The sequence below is a fragment of the Pogona vitticeps genome, chromosome 11 (assembly GCF_051106095.1).
Source record: "Pogona vitticeps strain Pit_001003342236 chromosome 11, PviZW2.1, whole genome shotgun sequence".
NCBI lineage: Eukaryota > Metazoa > Chordata > Lepidosauria > Squamata > Agamidae > Pogona > Pogona vitticeps.
This window is the reverse complement of record NC_135793.1, coordinates 6,248,110-6,273,518: the sequence shown is the minus strand read 5'-3', so window position 1 is coordinate 6,273,518 and position 25,409 is coordinate 6,248,110. Positions and strand designations below refer to the sequence as shown.

The following is a 25,409-nucleotide window of genomic DNA, read 5'->3' as shown; positions in this document are numbered from 1 at the left end:
AAGAAAGGAGAGGAAAAAAAAGCACCCAACACACCCAGGAAAATAGCAGCATTTTTTTAAAAAAGAAGGAAAACTAAAATAAGGGGTGGGGGTGGGGGTGGAGTGCCAGAGGGAGATGGTGTTTAACTGTTTCTCAAGCAGCAGTGAAAGTTTGTGTGGTTGTGCATTTCCTTAGCAGGCGGTCATTCCTCTGCCTTCTCTCCCCCGCCTCCCCCAAAATGCTCACGGTAAGCCAGTTGTTGGTTGTTGTGTTGTTGTTGTTTTTTAAGAGACATCACAAATATAGTAGGATGGGGGGGGGAAGGAAGAGAGAGGAGGGGAGAGGGCCGTAAGAATGAGCCAGTTTGCAGAATTAGTGTGCTTTAAAACAAACAGACCAACAAATAAAAGAGAGGAAGAAAGAAAATGAGGAAGGAAGGAAGGAAGGAAGGAAGGAAGGAAGGAAGGAAGGAAGGAAGGAAGACAGACAGACAGACAGACAGACAGACAGACAGACAGACAGACAGACAGACAGACAGACAGACAGACAGACCCACCGGTCTTCTGTTGACTGTTTTCTGGTGAAAGCTACGTTTTCTACTGGTCTAAGATTTAGATGCAAACGATAACAAACCCCAGGCAGCCAGGGAGAGAGAGCGAATGCAAAGATTTCCCCCCCACACACACACTCCTTAAGAGAAGCTTAAATAAAAAAAAATATTTCTCTCTCACCCAGCTCGTAATTTCTAACCTTTGAAAGGTTTTGTGGCACTTGTATCGCTTCCGCGAGCTTGTTGGGCGTTGGAGGGACTGGAATAGGGAGGAGAAAGAAAGAAAAGAAAAGAAAAGAAAAGAAAAGAAAAGAAAAGAAAAGAAAGAAAGAAAGAAAGAAAGAAAGAAAGAAAGAAAGAAAGAAAGAAAGAAAGAAAGAAAGAAAGAAAGAAAGAAAGAAAGAAAGAAAGAAAGCCGTCCCTTGCCACCTGGGCCGAAGGAATAGCAAGGTAAATGAATGAATAAATAAATGAATAAATGAATAAACGAACGAACAAACGAATAAGTCAACCAGCCAGCCCTCCCTCACGCACTCTTGCCATTGTGCTCGCTTCCCATCCTCATCTTCAACTCCTCGACTTCGTTTCTTGGGGCGGGACAGATGCGGGGCCAAACGAGGTGCTGGTTGTTCGTGTGCATGCGCTCAGCGCGGGTTGGGCTCTCGTGTTCCGCGTTTTCACGTGCCCGTATGCTTGCGAGGCTGTTGCCGTTGGATTCTCAGCGCGACGTGGTGGTGGTGGTGTTTTTTTTCCTCGTGTATTTCTTTCGTCGGACGGAATACGCGGTTTGTGTGTGTGTGTGTGTGTGCGTGTGTGTCAGAGAGAGAGAGAATGAGGATCAATAGATCGGCTGCAATCTCTTTCCAAGCGTTTACGATTATTGGCGAGCCTTAAAAGAGAGACTCTGGAGACGTTTCATAACATCGCAGGCGGGTCATTTAGTAAATGAGATATATTGTTGATGTTTGTTTGGCCATCCTCCTCCTTTGGCTTTAGGGCTCTTCCGTCTGTTTTGCCATTTTATAGCCCGGCCTATCACATAATAATAATAATAATAATAATAATAATAATAATAATAATAATAATAATAATAATAATAATAATAATAATAATAATAATAATAATAATAATAATAATAATAATAATAATAATAATAATAATAATAATAGAGAGATCAGGCTGGCACCTGTCGGCCCTGATTCCCCCAGCGTCCGATTTCAAAAGGCATCTGAGGACAAGATGGCCTTTCCTTCTAAGAACCGACCAGGCTTTCAGGAAAATTCAGTCTCTGGTCCTTTTCAGTTGTTGCAAGATGTGACTAATATATATATATATATATTAAAGCATCTCTACGGTTTTAAATCTGGCCCACGTTAGCTTTCAACCATTCCCCAAAAGAAAATGTCTTTATTTGATTTCAGATATTTGTTACCCCGCCTTCCTCCTTAAAAGGACCCAAGGCGGCTTAAAGGGCAGAGTTGCGTTTGGTAAGGCTCCCCAAGGACCTGATTCGTGATGGAAAGTTGAAACCCCACTTAGGTTGTCTTTTTAGGGTGCAGCAAGGCTGCACGTGTCTACTTGGGAGTAAAGCCCACTGCACTCTATGGGTTTTCCTTCTGAGTAGAGACAGATCCCGCTTGTGAAAGAGGCAAAAGGATGCTAAACAGCTGTCATTTTTATATTATTATATTTTGAAAATTCCAAAGAACAGATCATTTCTCCAAAATTCTGTTGTTGACTGTCTGTTATTCAGGATCTTCCTTCATCTCCTTGAGCAAGTTAAATCGGCAGTTTTCCCATTTTTCTTCTTCTTTTTATTCCGATCTTTCTTGTGTTGTTCTCCAACCCCCCAACCCCCCTTTCCAGGAGTTTTATTAGGACGTTCAAATATCAAAAAGCAACCTTTCTGGGTCTCCCTCCACAGGAAATCCAGCAAGCTTTAGGCTTACTCTCCCGGCACTGGGCCAAACATGTCGGCATGTTTACGGAGCAGTCACTCTTGAGTTCAGCGCGATTTTTACTCCTGAGTAGGTCGCTTTTCAACCCGAGAACCCGCGGCACGTTCATTAGGGAAAGCTCAAACTGTGTATTTTCAACAACCCTCGCCTCGGAAAAGCTCCTTGCCGGAAAGAGCTTGGAAGATAGAAATATTCAAAATATTTATTTACCCAACAACATTTCCAAGATTCCGCAATATTCCCTTTGCAGGAGTTGCTCAAATGTAGAGGCCGATCCTATATTCGGGGGAAATAGTTATGCACCAATTTCCCTGCAATTTTTTCCCCTTCCTTCTAAAGAGGCGTCTCTAGTCAAATTTTGGGGACGGGAAGTTCCATTATGTTCCATTCGGGTTTCCTCGCGAGGAACGGTGCGCCGGGCTGCAGCCTGGGGATCGCCCCCTGAGGTTGAGTTAACCGTCTTCTTTTTTTACTTAAGGGAGATAGTTAAGCTTTCCCCCCCCTCTTCGTTTCCCCCGGGTTGCGTGGAAAACATAAATAAATCTGCCACGGAGGTGGGGGCAGGGATGTGTGCGTGAGCCTTAAGAAGAAGGATGAAGCCTGGGGGGGGGGGGGGGGGAGGTTGGGGGTTGGTTTCCTTCTGCCACAAACCAAGACAATGGCTTTTTTCCAGCCCTGGAGAGAAAAAGAGGCCGGATCGCAAACAGAAGCTTGACAGAAAGGGGGGAACAAAACAAAACAAAACAAAGCCCTCCACGTTTCTGGGTCTCCCTTTCTCGCCTCGCCGCTGCGCGCCGTTGGGAGGCTTGGCCGGCCTCCAGATCAATGACCCGGCGCGGGTGGGCGGGGCTTCCTTTCGGGGGGGGGGGGCAAAACCAAGGACGGCCCCGCCCCTTGCAAAAAATTCCCCTTGCAAATATTCTCCTGCCTGGCCCACCGCGAGGACCAGCGACAGAGTCTCTCTTTAGACAAACTGGTGCAAAATGGCTAGCATTCTTTTTAAAGGTCTGTCTCCGGGTACTGGCCCTTTTAAAGGCCAAATCGAACCTCCAGGTTGACTGGCAGTCTATCCAAAAGGGGGTGGGGAAAATTAAAAGGGGTAGAGGGGGAATGATAGTTCCAGGGCAGAGCTGTTTAGCTGGCCATTGTGAGAAAAAGGGTGCAGAAAGAGGCAGGCCTTTGGTCTGAGAGAAGCCACTGACTTCTGGTGCCTGATCCAGTGGTGGAAACCGCCGCCTGTAACCTGGACTGCAACTCCCACAAATCCCTCACCCTAAGCTATACTGGCTAAGCCTGATGGGAATTGTAGGCCACAAGCCCGTCTGGAGGACCACAACTTCTCACCCCTTTCCAATGGTTCCCAACCTTGGGTCGCCCAGAGGTTCTTGGGCTACAACTCCCAGAAATCTTGGCCAGCACAGCGAGTGAGGAAGGCTTCTGGGAATTGCAGTCCAAGAACCTCTTGGGGAAACAAGCCTGGGACCAAGAGGAATTGTCCTGGTTATAGTAAGGGCTGTTTACTTGGAAGACAGAACCTCCTCCCCTCCCCTTGCTGAGCAGGCTTTATCCTCAAAGAACTCTGTAGGAGAAGACTGCAGTCCTAGGCATGATGCTATTCTTTTAAAAGCAGGAAGGAAGAGACCATCAAGGCCATCTGGAAGCAGAGAAGAAAAGAGCGAAGCTCCTTGCCTATATAACCTAAGTGCTGTAGGGGCAGAGATAGGCATGGCCACCCCATCTCACTACACTCCAAGCATTGTGTTGGGGGTGTGGGTGGTGGTTCTCCTCTTCTCCTGTTCAGGAGCCCCTCATCAGGAAGCCTGCTTTCTCTTGTTTAGCTGGGGAAGCAGGATTCAAGATGTCTTTAATCTACTTCCCCAGGGGGGCAGGAAAAAGGTGACCATCCCTCTAATCTAGGACCTTGTGTAGTTTTCCTTCTAAGTGTTGTGCTGGTGACGGTGGGAACTGTAACATGGAAGAGGCTTCTGGAGGTGGGTTAAGAGCAGCCAGCTCCATTGGCACACTCCGGATGGGACCCTCCCTATCTATTCAGGTCGAGGACTCAATGCCTTTATATGGACCCCCTTTCTACTGTTTAGGATGCATCCATAAGATGTAGTAAATTCCTGCTACAGTCTTAAAAGACAGTTCTCAACCGTTATGACAGGTCATCTCAGCGGTGTGTCCTGCTTTGGCAGGGAATACCTCTTTTCTTAAACACTATGTATCCACATAGGAGTATAAGTAAAGATATTCCACAGCATATATAGATACAGCTATATGCTGAAATCAGTTGCAAATCACAGCTAGAGCAGGTCCATTAAATCAATGGAATTTACATAGGTGTTGACTCAAATTCCCACTGATCCACTAGGCTTATTCTAGTTGTAACTTGCTACTGGATTTCAGCCACAGTACAACATAAGTCTGTCTGTCTGTCTGCCTGCCTGCCTGTCTGTCTCTCTCTGCGTCTCTTCTCCACGTCACCCACAACCCACTTCAAAAACAGAATTTGTTTGGTGTGCAATTATATAGGGTACATGTAGAGATGGAGATCCTGCGTTCCAAAGGGCTGAAGTCCAGTAGAAATTTCACTTGTTTTCAGAGTCCTGGGCCAATCTACACATGCCTACTCAGAAGTAAATCCCACTGGGCTCTGTGAAACTGAACTCCTAAATAAATGGGTGTAGAGCTGCAATCACTTCAGGGACCTACATCAAATGCCAAATAAAAATAAAATAAAAACAAAAATAAAAAAAAAGATTAGGCCAGGAAAGAGTTAGGGGGCTAAGTCAAAAATACATCCATATGTCAGACCCCATCCCTGAATTCTGTGGAGCTAGCTAAGGCTGCACCCCTAACATCACTAAACTCAGTGGGACTTTTTTCTAAGCCGCCATGCGTAAGATCCCATTGCGAGGGAGTTCAGGATTAGAACCACTGAACCCTTTCCTGTTTATATGCAAGAGACCTAAACCACTGGGTTGGTACCTAATACAATATTAGAAGTAAAGAATAGTCAGAACAACATCTTTCATTATTGTTACTTATTTTGGCTACTTCCTTCAAGAGATCCTATGGATTTGATTTCCACCTGAATGTAAACAAGGTGCAATCCTTTACCTACGTATGTACCTGAGAGTAACAGTCACTAGACGTGGGTAGAGAAATGTATAGGATCACCACTGTTGGGAGGCTGGCTTCACCCGGATATGCCTACAGATGTATATTAGTTTAAGATGAGCCCCATTGAACACACTGAGATTTCCTTGTGAGACAGGACCTGGGCAGAGACGTTATATGGCTTCGTTCCCTTTGGCTATCCAGTTCTAGCTAGTTGGACAGCCCAGTGATTTGGAGTACCTGGATCTGTAGTTCGATTCCCCACTTGTGCCTCTTGGGAGAAGAGCCAGCCTGGGTAGCCTCGGGCCAGCTGCACAGCCCCAGAAGAAAGGGAGGAGAAACCATTTCGGAGTATTCTCTACCTGGAAAACTCCGAAAAGGGTCGTGGACTTGACCACGCACAATTATTATTATCCACATATAGGTTAACATTGCTTCTTATAGGAACTTTCCTGGGAGCAAGCCCCGTGGGGTTCCATGGCACTGATTGACGAGTAGATTTGTATGGGAGTAAACGTGTAGAAGACTGCAGTGTTAATGGAGGTCCTTGGTTTCTCCCACTCTCCCTGCCTGACACCTCCAGCCTCGATTTGCTCCTAGATTATTTCTTGCGAGCGTGGGAAGAAAGAGGCAAAATCTTGCTTTTACTTTAGTCCCCCTGTTTTTTTAAAAAAGGGACCCCCTTTCCTTTCTCTCCTTCATTTTATTCTTTCACGGAAGATTCGGAGGCGTGCGGAACGCGGAACTTTGGAAAGTTACTTTTTTTGGAAACTCCCTTAGTGTCCCAGCAAGCCCGTGGGAACCGGCGCGGTACGATCCATTTTGCCGGACCTTTGCTCGAATTTGGAGGTTTTAATTCAGATTCCGTTGGCGAGGCTTTCCCTCCAGGTAAACGCGCGGATCCGATCGGGCAGCCGGGAGAGGGGGGGGGAATCGGACCCACCTGGATCCTGCCGGATCAGTCGGCTGAAGAGCAGGACCTTGTGAATGGCTTCATTCTAGTAAATCGGCCTGTGTAATAAAACCAGCTTCGTAGCCACCTGGACGTGTCCGTGGACCACGTTTTCGCAAGAATTCCGGTGGGACTGCGGCCCCTTCTGAACCCCCCCCCCCCGTGCCTCACTTCTTCTGCAGGTTTCTGTCCTCGGACCTCCACTTTTTGCAATTCCTTCCAGGGCTTAAATACGTGGCTGTCGTTTGGGCACCAGGATGCGCCCTCCGCACCCGTTCACATGGGCCTGGCGTGCTCCGAATTCCACTCTTGAGAAGGTTTGGCCCTTAAAAAAGCTGCGCGTCTTCACGCGCAACTCTGACTCTGGTCCTTTGACTTCGCTCTTGATGCTCCGCGGCTGAATCAGCGGAACCAGCGCTTAAAAAAAAGAGAGCAGGACTGCTTTGGGAGTGACACGGGGCGAGGGTCTCCCCTTTCTGATTCACAAGTGCAGCTGGTCACGCGATGGGCAGGTAGGTGTGACCCAGCACTGTTATGATGCCGAGGCGCCCCACCGACGGGCACCTTTTGTGCCTCTGAGATGCGGGCCAGCCTTCTTTCCCTGGACGGAGTCGGAAGACACAACTCGTGTGTGTCCGCCTGTGTCGAAAGAAAGTTAAGCCGCATCTCCGGGTCTTCGAGGCGAGGGTCGCCGGGCTTTGACTGGCGCTCAGCCTGGGGTCCGTTCTGCAAACAGTTGCAAGGGCTAAATCTTGATGAAGGGTTGGGGGATCGCTCCGTTGGGGACCGCAGTTCCCAGAACCCTTCAAAGCCTGGATCCTAGAAGATTCCGTCCAAAAATAGAGTAAGGTTTTCAGGCGAGGATTACGCCTTGCCCTGTAACGTAACGTAAACTAGCCGTCTTAGTTGGCCTGGGTGGCTGGCTTCACAGTCACTCGCCCCATAAGGTTTTCTAGGGATGGAGTAGTTTACTGCTTGCATCATCATCATCATCATCATCATCATCATCATCATCATCATCTGTCGTCAAGTCAATTTTAACTTCATGCGACAGGGGTTTCCAGGTAGAGAATCCTCAGAAGTGCTTTACCCTCCCCTTCCTCTAGGGGCAACCTTGAGACTGTGCAGCTGGCCCAAGGCTACCCAGGCTGGCTCTTCTCCCAGGAGGCACAATTGGGGAATCGAACGCCGAACCTCTGGGAGACACCAACTCACGGAGCTAACCCGCCAGCTTCTTCCTGCCCCCCACCCAAATTTCCACGACCCAGGAGGAAATGTGACCCAAGGTCTTGTAAACTCATGGGGCGCTCTATCCACTCCGCCACACCGCCTCTCCCCTGGCCCCGGCGGAGGCTCTTTGGCGGCCTCTCCAGCCCAACTCACCTTCATCCTCCTCTTCCTCGCCTCTCCGCCCGCCCCAACCCCACCCCACCCCCGCGGCTTCTCCAAAGGTTCCGAGAACAGCTCGCAACGTGCAAGCCCACCTCGCGAGTTAGGCGACTCCTCTCCCCGTTTAATTTATGTTTTATAGTTGGTTTAGCCTTCTGATTTGATTGCCTTCGTAACGCGGGTTCGCCTCCAGCTGCTGATGATACAGCTTTAATTCTGTTTTAAAGGTCATGTAAACATGTGCCTACACCAGAAGGGAATGCAAATCCAATTCCTCCCGCGCGCCCCCCCTCCGCCCCCTGTTTTATAACGGCGCCTCCCTTTTGCTTGACGGCTTTTTCTCTGGGAAAATTAACGGGAGGAAGGTACATCTCTGCGCCGCTCCCCGCGAGGAAGAAGGCACGTCTGTAGCGGAGACACAGCACCCTCTCGCTTTATTTCAGGGGGGGGGGGGAAGCAAACCATCCAGTCCGAGATGCTTAATATCAATATATTCCCACCTGCCAGGGAGAGAAACATAACCTTGCTGGGCTGATCTGTGGCTGCTGGGTGTAGAGTTGCCACATTCTCCTATCAGCCTAGCTTGGAGCTCTCTAAAAGCAGCTTGCAAAGGGAGAGCTTAAGAGATTGGAAGGGGTGTGATCCTGAGCCCAGGGCTGGGGGGGGGGGAGCCCCTGCACATGTTGCAGAGTCTGGAATTCTTAGTAACATTCATTTTGTTATACAGTAGACGTACAAAGACTCGTAAAAGAGAACAGCTACAAGTTCGCCAGAGAGTCCAGCCCATTTCTCCTTAACAGGCACTTTCAGTCTCACTGTGAGACATACTAGTAGAAATGATAACGATGTTTTATTACAGTTGGGAACAGACCAGCAGCAAACAGACAAACAAAACAGATTAGAGAGAGAGGGAAAGAATGTTCAACAGAGAGGTGGGACTCTATTTGCATTCTTAAACAGGAAGGAATGATTGGCTATTGCTGCACAGATTGACAGTCGTTCCCAGCCCAGAAAGGTCCCACCCAGTCCAACAAACTGCAGGCAGCATGCGAGGTTGTTAAAACCCAGACAGCTCCAAGTTCCACTTAGCTATCACAGTCACCCTGTGATCTGTACTCATTCTCTTCCAACATAGCCTACCTCACCGGGTTGTTGTGAGGATGCAGTGGGAAGGGTAGACCAATTGAGATCTTTAAAGGGAAAGGTGTAGATTTCTTCAACTTGGTGATGCAAAGGATACTACTAGAGAAACATGGCTGTTTAAGGGCATAGGAGCGAGGCCAGAGAAGTAAGTTGGCAACAAACCTTAACTCCGCTCACTTTCCACAGTAGCATTAGTAGCTGTGCATGTGGGCAGGTGAGAGTTTTCCCTCCCTCTCTCATTGCACTAGAAGCAAGGATCATCCAAAAAAAATGTATGGAGGGAGGTCCTGGACAGGCAAAATACATTTTTTGGCTCATGTATAATAATAATTATGTGCCATCAAGTCAATTCTGACTTATGGTGACCCTTTTCAAGGTTTTCTAGGCAGAGAACACTCAGAAGTGCTTTTACCCTTCCCTTCCTCTAGGGGCAACCTTGAGACTGTGCAGCTGGCCCAAGGCCACCCAGGCTGGCTTTTCTCCCAGGAGGCAAAGAGGGGGAATCGAACTCCCAACCTCTGGCTCCACAGCCAGAGATCTAAACCACTGAGTGGAGGATCTAGCAGTGGAAAAGGAAAATTTCTAGCAGGGCTGTAAGTAGAGGACAACAGCTGGGGCTGTGCCCCAGGGCACCCAATTTAAGAGTACACGGAAGTATATAGCTAGTCTATTGATGATGGGAGGAGGGACTGATTGATTGATGGATTGAAGATACTGCCCCACTAGTGCAATGCATAATGTTTGCCGCATAACAGGGTTAGTGCGGAAAGCTCCCCTGATGAAGCTGCCTTCTAAACATTAGCAGAGAAGGGGGTCCACCAGGGTCGGTGCCACTGTGAATTCACCTTTTTTGGGAGGAGGGATATGAACTCTTTCTTTCTTTTGAGGGACACCACAATCCTACCTCTTCAAAGCAAACCCGTATCCATGTTTCAGGACCAAGTGGATGAGGAGGGGATGATGTCGCTTGTCTTGGGTGCCAAAATTGCTAGTTTCGCTCAAATTCTCTCTCTCTCTCTCTCTCTCCTGCCTGTACCTCCTGTTCATCCATTTTAATTGCCTAGCGCTCAGGAAAGAATTTTAAGTGTCCTTTTTTAAAAAAAAGATGCTTCTAATGACAAATTTCAGCAGAGTCATCTTTGTTAGATGCCTTGCCCCCATCGTGTTGCAAAGAGCATCACGAATCATAAAGGGAAAATTATGAGATGTCATACCTAACTAACCTCAAGAGAAAAGAAAATTACTTCTTATACGAATGTAGATTTGACAAAAGCTCTACTCCTTTCAGGGTTAGATACTTCTTACCACTTGGATGTATCATCCTTTATGCCTTTACCTGGAGATAAGACTGTTGGCATCTACCTCTAGGTCAACGTACATAAGGTCACCACTGACAATCATCACTGCATGTGTTTGCTTGTGACTGTTGTTAGGTTCCATCCAGTTGTCTCCAGCTCATGGTTGACCCTATGAAGGACTGGCCTTCAAAACATCCTCTCCTCAACAGCCCTGCTCAGCTTTTATAAACTTAACCCCATGGCTTCCTTTAAGGAGTCAATCTATTTTGTATTTGGCCTTCCTCTTTTCCTGCTGCTTTCAACTTTGCCTAGCATTATGGTCTTTTCCAGAGAATCCTGTCTTCTCATGATGGGCCCAAAGTAGGACAGCCTCAACTTCAACATTTTTGCCTCCAGAGAGAGTTCAGGCTTGATTTGATCTAGGATCCACTTGTTCGACTCGCTGGCAGTCCAGGGTCTCTGCAAAACTCTCCTTCAGCACCACGTTTCAAATGAATCATTCCCCCCTTGTTTACTTGTTGTTAAGTGTATTAAGTGTGCACTGCTGCATAGCTCAGTGGCTTAGTTCTCTGACTGTGGAGCCAGAGGTTGGGAGTTCAATTCTCCACTGTGCCTTGTTGAGAGGGGCTGGACTTGATGATCCATAGGGTCCCTTCCAGCTTCTGCACTTCAAGGTTATTAAGTCTGCCAGCATTTCCATGGGGCTTACTACCAGAAGTCCATGAAAGAACCGCATATTTAGCTTGCGATGGCACCTGTGCAGTCCGCTTTTGTATCCATTTGCTCAGAATCAAGGTTGCAGCCCTACACGCAAGGTCTTTAGATGTAGCTTCATTGGCCACCATGGGTCTTTGCAAGCCCCTTTCATTGGGTGTGACACCACTTGCTTCCAAGTCATTGGGAGTGCGTATGCTCCTACAAAACTAGGAAAATCTGGACTAAAGAATCCCAGACTCTTGCCAACATTTGGCTGGGGTGTTCTGGGACTTGTTGTCCAAAAGGACCATTCTTGAGCTCTGGGATTGCAGCCGGTAAGAACTCACCATGTATATTCAATTCTACTAAATTTCCCACTCCTTCCACAACTTTCCAAAGTCCTCTGGTCCTACTTGCAGTCGGCTCCTACTGTCATGTAAACAAAACCATTTAAATCCAGTTCTGCTGCCCGGTACTCTGGTATGTTCCCCTTTTCATACCTTTTCCAGCTCGCTGGAGGTCATTGCTTGTAGCCAATGGGGTGTGTTGGCATTTGGCTAGCCTACCGTTAAGCCGGTGGCTGCTTGTCCATCATTAACCCTGTTCGAGGGGGTTATAAACTTAGCAGTGCAGAATTTGCTCCTGGCAAAAGAAGGGATTTTTTTGCTAGAGTTCAGCTCCAGCCCCGGAGGGGAACTGTTGTGAGAATAATCAACCCAATTTGGTTTTCTCCAGGTTTTCATTCCTCAAAGGGAGAAGCAGAAAGAAGGGAGCGGATTGGGAACTCCTTGTGTGCTTGACTTAATTTACAGAAGGAATGAAGGTGGGCGAGGAGGGGGAATATGTTGTTTCCCCAATGGACTCAAGAACAGATATTTTGAATCTCTGAATTTAGGAGGTACCCTGGTTAGGATCCTTCCTCTCTCTCTTGTTTTCTCCTCATGAATAAACCCGCAAAGATGTTTTGGTTGGAATAGGGCTCCTCTTCATGCTGGAATGAAAAATAATTATGCATTTTTTTTAAAAAAAAAATTGCAACTGCCTCCTGCAGTACCCTTCTTCTACTTATTTATGACAAAGTTTTCTACGTTGCCTTTAAGGGTAAGAGTGCCTTCCAGAAAGGCAGACCTGGACAAAACCTCAGCACAATAAAAACACTTTAACAAGGCCACTAGAAGAAACAGCTTCATGGAATAATTTCTCAACAAATCCAGATGAAGGACCAACAAAAACCTGGTAAAACGCTCTTCTAGGAGACCCATACAGAGCAAAGAGGTCTTTGAGGTCCTTCTAAAAATGATGTTTTGCAGCTGGAGGCGTATTTCACATGTGGAGGGGTTACCTCTGAAAAAGACCTCTATCATCCTTGCCCTTCAGCCTGATTGCACGGAGCAGTGGTGGCAGGCGTATTATGGATGCAAGAGGCTTTAGCTGCTGATCTAGAGGTGTGGGTGGCAGCCACCTTGCAAATAACCAGGTTCCAAAGAGTTTAAAGCAAGAACGGGCAACTGTAGACTTCAGGGGTTCTTGGCTGCCAACACTCAACTCATTCATCAATATTATCTATGCAGTGTACGGCCAACGGGAATGTCAGGGCAGCATCTGGAGATTTGTAGTTGCCTATCTCTTGTTTGGAACTGTTGGATGGCTCAGTGGTTTAGGTGGCTGGGTGTTCGATTCCCCGCTGTGCCTCCTTGATGGAGGCTGGACTCAGTGATCCATAGGGTTCCTTCCAGCTCAGCAGTTCTAAGATGATTCAGATTTAAAGGTCAGACATAGCATTTTAAGCTGAGGGTCAAACTATTAGCTCAGTTTAGCTTCAGTTAGCGTGTGACAGCATGTTTTCCCTCCACCTACAGGATTCTCCCGCAGCTTCGTGCAGAGTGAATTAGGTTTTCAAATGGAGCTCATGGTTGCCTCTGGACGTCCTGCCACAGAACAGAACAACCTGCTTTGCTAGAGTTGGCATCGCCTTGTAATGCCACCTTCTTTAGCATCGCCCTTGAATGCCACTGGGGCTGAAACGGGCAATGTTGCCACTCAAGGCAAGCAGTGCCATCTCTGATCCACCCTGTCCTCTGGGGGTGAGTGAGCACCAAGGAAAAAAAAGAAAGGGGTGAAATTGGTGCCCCACCAATAGAAAGACAACATTTAGACTTTTAAAAACATAAATAGAGCTGGGAAGTTGTTCATTTTCCTAACATTCACCAATAGGTTTGCCTGTAGAGTGGGGCAATCTCTAAATGTTGGCCTCCTGGGGCAAAGTCCTAGTTTCTTTGCTCTACTTTCAGCTCTAGATGCCACACCAGCTAAAGTTTCCAGGCTCCTGGAGGGCAGCCAGACATACTGTGCATTACTGTAGTCTGGGCGTCAACAAAGCCCAGATGTAACTTAGGCCATCTGGCTTCATGTTGTTTGTCATCTTTCCAAACCCAAGTCTTTCCAGGTGTAGTGGACAGTCGTTGCCTTCATCCCTGGTTAGCCATGTTTGCTACAGTTGACTGTCCAGAGTCCTGACTCCTATCCTCTGAAGATGCCCATGGCCACAGAAACTGGCAAAACGTTAGGAAGAACAACCTTCAGAACACGGCCAAACAGCCTGGAAAACCTACAACAACCATTAGATCCCAGCCGTGAAAGCCTTCGCAAATGCAGTGGTGCCTCGCAAGACGAGCACTTCGTTTAACGAAGAAATTGCATAACGAAGACATTTTTGCGATCTCAAAAGCAATCGCAAAATTATGTTTCCTATGGAGTTTTTTTGCTTTGCGATGATCAGTTACCTGCTTCGCTAAGTGATTATCACAAAACGAAGATTTTCGCACAGCTGATCAGCAGTTTCAAAATGGCCGCCAGGTAAAAAAAATGGCCGCCCGCTGTTTTCTGGGATGGATTCCTCGCTGCACGGGCAGCGAAAATGGCCATGCTATGGAGGATCTTCACTGGACTGTGAATTTCAAGCCCATAGGAACGCATTAATCGGGTTTTAATGCGTTTCTATGGGCTTTTAAAAATCGCTTTACAATATTTTTGTTCTACAGCGATTTCGCTGGAATGAATTAACATCGTAATGCAAGGCACCACTGTACATTGTTCTTGCAGAGTTTGGAATTTCTGCTAAAGTTCCCTTTGTTATGCCATAGAAGTACAGAGACTCACAGAGCAAAATGACATCAGGTTGGCCAGACAGTCCACCCCTTTCCCATTAACTGGCACTTAAAGTCTCAGTAACTCACTCAGAGATATCTGTAAGAGAAAGAATAAAAGTGTTTCATTACTTACGATGGTGAACAGATTAACAGCAAACAAAACAAAGCACAACAATATAACTTCAACGGACTAAAGAGAGGAAAAGGAATGCTCCGCAGAGAGGCAGGGCTCTTTTTAAATTCAGAGGCAGGAAATAACAAGGTTACTGCTGGATAGATTGACAGTCACCTCCGCCGCACCTGCTAGAAGCAGCATGCGAGATTGTAAAAACTCCCAACAATTGTGGGCCAATATCTGGAGGAACTTAGCTTTGTGACAATTATCTACCGACTGAGACTGCCGATGGGTACCCTCCAGTGCTCTTCCTCACCCCCCACCTTCCTCATCATCTGTGCAGTTCTTTCAACTGGAGAAGGAGCTGAATCTGTGCTCTTCTGCCTCCAAAGCAGGTGCTCTGCCAGTGAGCCACGTTCTGGGCTCTTCCCCATCACCAGCTATGTGGGGCCTTCTGCACTCATATTAGGGGCTCCATCCCCCTGCCCCCAGAGTGGAACTGAGGACTTTATCCTTCACCCTGAGCATGATGATCATGTCTGATTTCAGAAGTTCAGCAAGGTCAAGTCCAGATGGCACTTGGATGGGAGACCACCAGGAAATACCAGACGCTGTACTGAGGGAGAGTGGTGGTCCTAGATCCACTAGATCCAATCTCCTAGATCCAATCTCCAGCATCTCTGGAAAGTGCTAGGGAACAATCCTGCTTGGAATTCCAGACAGATGCAGCCAACTAGCCATTTGTCCCAGTTGGTGGAAGGCAGCGTCTTACATTCCAGTCTCCCTTGAGATTCCCTCTGAAGATCCCTAGTTCGTAAGATCTGTGGTACACAGGACATGTTGCTATGAAGAACGAACCACCCCAACCCATGATTTAGCAGTCCTACACACAACTAGAACCAAGAGTTGTGCTGCCATCTTGTGCTCCTTTGTGGATGTTTTGATGACAACGAGGTGAACACAAAGAGTATGTGTGATCAGCAGCTTGCAGCACTCAGATTTTGCTTGTTTGTTTTTAGAAAAGGAAGTAAAGTAAACTAGTTTACTTTTGAACAGTAAACAGTCACTTCTTTAGAACAATGGTCTGTAACTATTTCTGGGAGGCGGAGCGAAAATGTTAACTAACAACATTTGAAAAGTTCCTTTCCAAGCTATTCCCAATCCAGTAGATTGTGCAGAGTTTTCAGAAAAATGCGCGGTTGAGTTTCTTGAAGAAGTGTTCTGAATCAGTCTCTCTGTGGCTTAGATGATGAACAAGGAAGCAGGCTCAAAAGATATCAAAGTGGCAGTTCATAAGCAATCATTCAGAATGGCTCAATGGAGGCATGAGAAGAACTAAAACCGTCCTGATGTATACGGTATGCCTTATGCAAACAACCCGATCATGGCCAGGAAAAATGTCTAAGAAACATTCAAAAGGAATTTTTTTCCTGTCTCACATTCATTCGGGAATTGTCAAATTGTGCAGGGTTATTCCTGGCTACCTTTCGGCAAATTGGCACCTCCACGTCCCAACAAAACACGCTATTCAACTTTGTTTGTTCATTGTCCATTAAACTCTTTGCCAGTTTGTGCTGACATTTTTGTATTTACCTGCAGTGTGTGTGCGTGCAAAAAGAACACAACCCGCTCTTCCTTATCTGGGTGCTAGTCTTGATTTATTTATTTATTTATTTATTTATTTATTTATTTATTTATTTATTTATTTATTTATTTATTTATTTATTTATTTATTTATTTATTTATTTCAACATTGCTCCTCTCCTTATCAACAGAACGGGTGGTTGTTTAGGAAACATGTTTGGATGCCAAGAGTGTGAACTGTTGTTTCTGGCCCATTTCATTTAAATTTCACTTAAAAGGCCAGAGATTGCGATAGATTTGATGGCCGAGAGTAGCCTTTTTCATGTGTTTTGAGGATCATGGGAGTTGTATTCCTTCAAAGGCTGTGAGGATGGGGAGGTCTAATTTCAGGCTATAAATTGCAGTCTTCAAAATCAAGTGATTTAGGTCCAAAACCCCACTGAGTGAAAGAAAATAAACCTCTGAGTAAACAACAACCTTAATTATCATAAAATCCATTCATAATCTGTTTCCTAGTTATTACGGAGTTACTTTCAAAAATATAAGTGCATGAAATCTATGAATGGGAGCCAGCAGACTTAAAGGAATGTGCTTGGTGTAACACTTTAGTAGTGCCCATTCATGGACTTCAATGGGCTGAATCCATCGTTCATGGGAAAACCAAAAATGAAAAAGTGGAGTTGTAGTCAGCATGCCGTACATAGTTCCAGATTCAAAAAAGCTGGGAAGGTTTGACTTTCAACAAGCCTGCAATGCAATCCACTTAAAAATAAAATAAAACAAACACACAAATAAATAACCTGATATTAAAATATGTGTGTCATAATCAGTATGTAATAGTCAGGCTTCCTATCTATCTATCTATCTATCTATCTATCTATCTATCTATCTATCTATCTATCTATCTATCTATCTATCTATCTATCTATCTATCTATCTATCTATCTATCTATCTATCTATCTATCTATCTATCTGTCTGTCTGTCTGTCTGTCTGTCTGTCTGTCTGTCTGTCTGTCTGTCTGTCTGTCTACACACACACACACACACACACAGAGAGATACTATAAAATATTTATTTATGTATAGTGAAGTACATATTTATGTAATGCTAAATGCCAGCATAAAACAAAACCTTTAGTGGGACGAACCAAAAATAGAAGCTGAGCCAAATAAGTCCTTTGAAGCCGATCCTGGATGGTTCCTTATGGATCCGCATGGCTGCCCGAGTGCTTTGAATCTATTTAATAATATCACATTAAAATAGTTTTACGGAGAACCTCATCCTCCTTCTCTCTTCCTTGGTTTTCTGTGCGTTCTCACATGTTTTTACGGTGTGATGCCCATGCCACTCTTGCGTGTACCTCTCTGTCCCCCCCGGATTTTCCATCTTCCTTATCTCTGTTTCGTATCTGAAGTTCTCATCTGCCTCTTTTCCTCTTCCTCCCCCCCGCTAAACCCCCAACCCCCACCCCCATGTGCCTACACACACACACACACACACACACACACACACCCTAAGCATTTGATCATGTCTTCAAGTCCCCTGGCTGAACCAATCTCTTTTCATGCCGAGGATAAAAAGAGAAGGACTTCAAAGTAGGTTCAGGTAATTAACAGCTGAGGGGAATATAATCTAAACCATAGGCCCTGCTTTGCACCCAGGTCTGCTTTTGCGAGCCAGCCGGCGAGGGAGAGCCTTATTCCCTGTAGCATCCCGATCCGCTTCCTTCCAACAGCTTTGCCAGGCCTCCAGTTATCACATCTGCATTTCAAACACTGGGGCTCTGGCATTAATTATTAATTAGCCTACAGTCACCCCCGAGGATTTAAGTTCCAGCCTGCACATACTTATTCATTGACCTCTATCTTCATTTTTGTTGGGGGGAGTGGGGGGGAAAGCAAGAGGGGGGGCGGTTGGCGTTGGAGGAGTGTGTGTCTCTCTCTCTCTCTGTGTGCATGGGGAAGCCACTGGAATCTTTAATAACTTCCTTTCCCCAACATCCTCCTTTCCCAGAAAGGAAAAAACTGAGAATTTTCTTAGAGTTGTTAGAGAGAGAGAGAGAACTTAGAAGGTTGTCTAGCTATTTGTTTACAGTAAAATCCTATGATGAGCATCTGTGTCGATTCCTCAGGAACATGGAGAGAGAATTCTGATCTGTCTGATGGACAATCCCCCCCACCTCTGTTTTTTCTCCCCCCTCCCCTTTTCCTGCTATAGCTCATACTGAGTTAACAAGGTAGTGCTCAAAATAGCTTCCGTGGATCCTTTTCTGGCTAAGATATTTATGTCACCTGCCGATTGACTGAAGGCGGTGTGGGTAGGTGCTCACGCTTCTGTGTCAACACTGTTTTTCTCCCTGAAAGCAAACAAGCTAGTAAGTCTGCAAAGGCGCCCATTCTGTAATGGGTCACCAGCCCAGATGTGTTCTTTTAAGGAAAAAATGATACGTGTGTGTGTGTGTGTGTGTGTGGGGAAGTATCTTCCTGTCACTGTTCTGTGTGGCCTTTCAGTGGATGGGTGGGGGGGTATGTGTGGAAGAGATCATTTGTGTTCATTTTTTCTAATATTCTCCCACCCAAAGGAAATCTACAAAAAACCATAGTCAGAATTTCTTCTGGAGATGCAATTATTTCCATATTACCTCTGCATCTGAAATTATCACTGAAACACGCAGCATTTTTACCCTTTGGCTGATTCCTTGAGGAATGATGATAGTGTAATTAGAAGGTCAGTCTGGTTAACTTGTTTGACATTCCGGCATTGATTTTTGTTAAGCAATTTAAATCTAGTATAGTACCCTTTGGAAAGTTTTTAGCAGTCTGCTTATGCATATGTTCTTTCACACAAATGATCTGGCCAAAGTGAAACACTTAGGCTGCACACGACCTTCTGCATGTTTACTCAAGAGTAAGAGTGTAACACTGTGAGCCATTGAGTCATCTTTTCAAAGTGCGACCTCAGTGAGCAATCAAAGACAGGAATTTATAATTAGAGAGGACAATGATCTAGGAGCAGTTCTCACTGAACTCAGTCAGCCTTACTTCCAAGTAAACACGCACAGAATCGCTCATCGATGTTTAGTCTGGCTGACAAGAGCTTATTTTTGCCAGGATCATATCATACAGAGATTCATCATTGTGAAGCCTACAATGTTGGGTTGGGTCATCAGTGATGAATATTTAGATCTGCTCAAAAAAGTGTTCTTTTTAAATTGTTCGCAGATTTCAAATTTTCAAAAATATATTGTCAAAGTGGCCGCTTTTCAAAGCAGCAGTTGGCAGATGACATCTAAGCGAGGAGCATTTCCTCCTGAGACGGTCCCGTCTGTAACACAGGGGTGTATCATTTAAAAACAAAGGAAGTGCAAATCTTTTTCACAGATATTATATTTCTCAGGGAAAAGGGAGATCTGCTAGTTTTGCCTTTTTCCTCCACCAAGACAGGGCTTCCAACCCTTAGACATTTTAAACCCCAAGTTCTTCTCAACTTGACTTAGAAGCTAAGTATCACTTTCCTGCACAGGAAATAGAAAAAGTAAAAGAAAATATGAAACTACCAAGAACTCCTTCCTGGTTATTCAAACAGGCCTTCCCTCCAGGCAATACTTAAATTTCTTCTTTCCATCTTGAACTATTGTTTTCATTGTACTATAATGTTATAAAACTACTATTATATAGTAACTATTTTATCTTGTCTGTTGTGAGCCACCCAGAGTAGACAATGTCTAGATTGGTAGCATGTAAGTGCAATAAATAAATAAATAAACAAAATTCCTTCCTTCCTTCCTTCCTTCCTTCCTTCCTTCCTTCCTTCCTTCCTTCCTTCCTTCCTTCCTTCCTTCCTTCCTTCCTTCCTTCCTTCCTTCCTTCCTTCCTTCCTTCCTTCCTTCCTTCCTTCCTTCCTTCGAAATGTTCAAATGCTTTAATTTTAGTGCAACAATATTAACTGCAAATTTTAGATGACGTAGTAATTTCAGATCTTCTGCTTGCAGTCCTGGTTTTGAAACCAGTGAGGGGAAAAAAACACTGCAGGATTTAACATTATAATGGCCCTTAAGCAGCATCAGTTAAATGTGTTTGGGGCAGTGATGGAGGAACAAAAAACAAAAAAACAAAAAACCCACGGCTGCTATTTGAATATTCACCTCCTAAAAATACTGTCTGGTGCCCTTGTTTTGTGTGGCTATTGCCTCCACTGTTCTCACCAAGAGGATCCTGTCATGTCTGGAATCACAATGAATGGGATTACCTTAGAAGCCTACCTCTGAGTGACAGTACCACCTGGAGCAGGCCAACATCTGGCATTCGAGACCCTTTTGGACTGCCATTTCCACAATTTCTCAGCACCGGTTACGTTATGGGTGCTGTAGTCCATAGCATATGTAGAGTCACACCTTGCCACTTCTCGGTTACTTGGTGATGTCCTTGAAGACAACGAAAGCAATAGACAGAAGCAGCAATATGAACAAATATGGGGACATTAAATGCGGGGAAGAAGGCTTTTTTGATCCTACTGAGAATGCTCATGAAAACTATGACTCATCCAGGCTCTGTTCTGTTCTTCATAATAATCTTAGAACTGCAAAGCTGGAAGGGACCGTCTGGATCACAGAGCAGTGAAATAGTGGAACCAATCCCCTTGAGAGGTGGTGAGCGCTCCAGCACTGGAGGCGTTCATGAGAAACCTAGACAACCACCTGGCAGATATCCTTTGATTTGTGTTCCTGCATCGAGCAGGGGTTTGGACTTGATGGCCTTATAAGCCCCATGTAAAGTCACTATTCTATGATTCTATGGGTCCAGCCCCTGTTCAAGGAGGTGCAGTGGGGAATCAAACTCCCAACCTCTGGCTTTGCCAGAGACCTAAACCACAGAGCTATCCTGCTGTTTATATAACTCTTAAAACAAGAAGGGTTACATTTGCATTAAAATCTGACTTCTGATTAATCCGTTGGCTTGGGCACGTCGTGAGAATGGCTGATGGTCGGATTCCAAAGGATCTCCTGTATGGAGAATTAGTGCAGGGAAATCGCCCCAGAGGGAGACCATAGCTGCGATACAAGGATATCTGCAAGCGGGATCTGAAGGCCTTAGGAATGGACCTCAACAGATGGGAAACCTTGACCTCTGAGCGTTCAGCCTGGAGGCAGGCGTTGCATCACGACCTCTCCCAATTTGAAGAGACCCTTGTCCAGCAGGCCGAGGCAAAGAGGAAGTCACAAAAGCAGCAAAATCAGGGAGCTGGACAGGGGACAGATTGGATTTGTCTTCAGTGTGGAAGAGATTGTCACTCTCGAATTGGCCCTGTTCCAAGTCCTCCATACAGAGCACGTTACCATCGTCTTTGGAGACTGAAGGATGCCTCTCGCGATTAATCCGTTAGCCTGATACCCAGCCACTGATCTTATGCCCTTGAGTTCTATCATGTCCAGAAGACTCGAACAAGAATCAGGGCTTTATAACATGCCATTTCCTCACCGGCAACTTTCCCTGATAACAATGATTTGCATGTTGGGAATTTATCCATGCAAAGAATTTAAGCAAGGAACAAGGGCTTGGAAAAATATGTTTGGGCAGAGTAACATGCAGAAGCTCTCCATAAGAGAACAGGGGTAGCGGCATCTGTCTGCTACCATTCTGCCACTGAAGGGGGCCCACCATGTCATTGTATTCATTCCTTTTAAAAGTAACTTTCCAAATTCTACCTGTAAGAGGCGCACTCCAAGTCTGGTTGCATTCTGTAGGCTCCCTGTCCATAAAGCCGGCACGATTCACACCACAATAGACATGCGAGAAGTTTCATAGATGAACATGTTCTCCTCATGTTATTAGGTCCACACCACCCCCTAGATAGGGTTTTTAAACATCCACAGGCAGGCAAGTCTTGATGGGGAAGAGGGACCAAGATCCATCATGTAATGCTTTAGACGCCTGCAGATAATCCAGGCAAAAGGACTAGACAGATGATACAGATGACGCTTTTTAAAAAAAAATCATCTGAATGGGTTTTTCCTGTTTGTTTCTGTACATCTATTTTCATCCGAATGTTGGAGCACATGTTGAAGTAATAATGTAAAAAAAATTTAGTGCCTGACAAGGGCGTTTTAGCTTTTTATATGGGTTTTCCTTCAAAATTTAAGCTCCTTTAAAGATTCGGGCTTTGTAAATGCCTGCTGTCTCGGAGGTTTCTCTATTATCATCACGCCGAATTCCCTTTCCTCCCGCACCCTCCTACTGTTGTTTTTTTTTTTGACTGCAAAAGCTTTCTCTCTTTTTTATGGCGGGCAAAGCCAACTTAACCTGCTCCCTCCGATCCTTTGGCAGCTGCTTAACCAGCAGCCTCCCTGCTAGCCCAAAAGGAGAAGTCTACACGTGTAGCTCCATCGCTGACGGTGCCAGGAAGTGTATCTGCGCAAGCATATGGACTGTGCCTCTTGACCCCTAGGCTCCTCCTTTGAAAGCCCTTTCACGGCCCCCGTGGTGATCAGCTTAAAGAACCTGATTGTGGAAACCCGGAGCGGCTGCTCCCCCCCAACCTCAACCCCTTGGCATCTGCCAACAAGCTTTGCTGGCAAGTGCCCGTGCATTAACAGCAGCCAAATTTTGCTTATTATTTGAGGAACTGTGTAAAGGTCTCCCAGCCTTTCACTTCCTTTTCATATGCATGGATGTGGGCATTTCAGGGAAGAGCGCACGCTTTTCCTTTGGAGACATTGCCCATGTGCCAGTCTTTTAGATCCTTGGTTGGTTTTTACATCCTCGGTTTGTTCTGGGCTCTGCGGTCTTCTGGTGTGCATCATTGTAGGCTCCATTCTAATTAATAATTAATATACCATAAAGTCTGTTCCGACTTATGATGATGACACTTTCCAGGGTTTTCCAGAGAGAGAGTACTCAGAAGTCGCTCATCATCCTCTTCTTTTGGAGGCAACCTGGGACTGTGCAGCTGGCCCAAGGCCACCCAGGCTGGCTCTTCTCCTGGAACACACAGTGGGGAATCAAACTCCCAACTGCTGGCTCTGAAACCAGGGACCATTATCTCACACATTGAACCAGCCAGCTAATATTTCTAGGGATGTGTAAATCACTTTATTCTTGTGATGAGAATGTTTGCCAACGTTCCTTTCTCCTGTATCTGAATTATCTAAGCCTAAGGTTCTCTCGGTTCCAAATATGTGATGAGCAAATTTTTGCAAACTCTTCAAAACTGAAACAATTTTCCCCCTCAACCATCTGCTTTGGCCGAATCCAGCAGAGCCAGTTGTTCCTAGGTGGAAGAGGCAGTGTTAGACCTACTTGGCATGAGAAAAGCAAGACGCAATCTCTCACAAAAACACTAACTCAGCACTAGCATGGTAGAATCCACAGGGATTCCAACACAGGCCTTCACAAGTTTCATCCCAAATATGAAGAAATTTGTGGATTTTGGAAAATTCTTATAAAAATGAAGGGGAATGGCATTCTCCCACATTACTACCTATTTCCTGATTGTGCCTATTTCCAATATATTCCATCCTGGGCCCGTTCAGTGGCTTCATCATTGTGTTGCTAGACTGCAATTCCCATCAGCAAGTCCCTAGCAGGTGGGAACTGAAGTTCAGCAACATCTGGAGGTCTGGATCTTGCCCACCTCTTGCCCTAATGTGTGGCTACTGCTTTCTGTTTCATGCCAGGCAAAGCCAACCTGTTCTTTGGTTCTTTATCTATCTCTTTCTATAAACATTTATGGATCTCCTTCCAGCCCGTTGGGGGCCAACCAGGAGATCCAAATCGAAATGCATGATAAAGATGATCAGGTTTAAAGCAATGCTGCTAGCCAGTTTTATAAAAATAAAGGCCAGGCAGAAGAACACTGTTCGGGCCATATAATAGAATGTCAGCACGGATGTTATGAGAATGACTTCCCTTGGGAATCACTCTCACTCGGAGCTGCTGCTCTAGATCAGCCATTCTCAGCCTTTCTGGACCACAAACACAAACACACTATGAAAGAAATGTACAGTCGTGCCCCACTTAACGATTACCCCGTATAACGATGAATCCACTTCACGATGATGTTTTTGCAATCACAACTGCGATCGCAAAACAATGTTTTAATGAGTTTTTTTCACTTTGCGACGATTCTTTGCATTACCACGATCAAAACAGCTGATTGTTGGGTTTTCAAAATGGCCACCGGCTGCTCAAAATGGCTCCCCGCTATTTTTAGGAGGCATTTTTTGCTTAACAGTCACCTGAAAATGGCCACCGTATGGAGGATCTTCGCTGGATGAGCAGGTATTCAACCCATTGGAACGCATTGAACGGTTTTCAATGCATTTCAATGGGCTTTTTAATTTTGCTTGACAACGTTTTCACTCTACAGTGATTTCGCTGGAACGAATTAACATCATCAAGCGAGGCACCACTGTAGGTAGAGATGGGCACGAACTGCCGGTTCATGGTTTGGCGTGGTTCGTTTCTCAGCTGAACAGTGGATCCACGATTTGACGCCCTTGTCTTCTTCAGCAGGAGCTTTCTCAGTGACCATCCCCTGCCCCATTCCTCTAGGTGTTGTCTCTGAGTGGGCACCCACTGGAAGGGGCAGAGCACCCGAACTGCAAACCAGCCATTCAGCCGGAAAACGTTTCGTGCCCATATCTAAATATAGGCCGAATCAGGACTGCAGAAGTCACATAACAAACCTTATAAGGGTGTGTGTGAAGAATCGTTCCCATTCGGTGGCCCCATTCAAATGCGCCAAGGTCTTCAGAAGGGGCCGTAGGCTCCCCATTGAGAATGGCTGCTCTAGAGAAGGCCCTGTCTTGCATGTACACCTAGCCTCCTCTTTTGGCATGGTGAGATATGCAACGTGGCTTCTGTGGGAGACCTCCAAATCTGGGCAGGTTCACCTTCAAGAGGGTAACCTTTCAGATGTCCTGGTCCCAAGCTCTCAAGAGTTTTTCAGGTTAGCGCCAATACCAGCATTAATGGGTTTTTCAAAGCTGCCTTCTGTTTGCTGATGCCCGCATGTCCTCCACGCCCTCTACCTAGCAGTAGAGAAATCCGTTAATCTTGTTTTCTCTGGCCCGTAAAGCTTTCTTAAAACCCAGATTCTCTCTGACCAAGTGCTAATTTTGATGGGTTTCTTCAAAGCCCCTGGTCTCCCCTCTTATGCTTCTTGATCCCGAAACCACACTTGAATCAGGCAATTTAGACTTAACTCAGCAGACCTGGATGTCTGATAGAGAGATTTCAGGTAGAGGATTGTCCTTGGAAAAGCAGGACACCTGGTCACGACACCTAATCCCCAAAAGCCATCATACTTTTTTTAAAAATATATATTTCCTGTTCCTTTGTATGCATGGCCAAAGGAAACTGGAACAGAATAAAGAAGGCTATGATGACGAGGCCACTGAAGTTTCTGTGACAGCGGCCAGCTGCGTTTGGACTCCAGAACAGGCGGCGAGAATCTGTTTTTAATTTGGGAGC

The 25,409-nt window shown here is 45.7% G+C and overlaps 1 long non-coding RNA gene across 1 annotated transcript in view; it reads left to right on the top strand.

Moving 5' to 3' along the window:
• The first annotated feature begins 233 nt into the window (after positions 1–233).
• LOC140702261 (uncharacterized) overlaps positions 234–25,409 on the top strand; it is a 94,870-nt gene continuing 69,694 nt past the window's right edge. The window contains exon 1 of the long non-coding RNA XR_013538786.1: positions 234–980. This is a non-coding gene — a long non-coding RNA (uncharacterized LOC140702261). The remainder of the gene's footprint in view (positions 981–25,409) is intronic.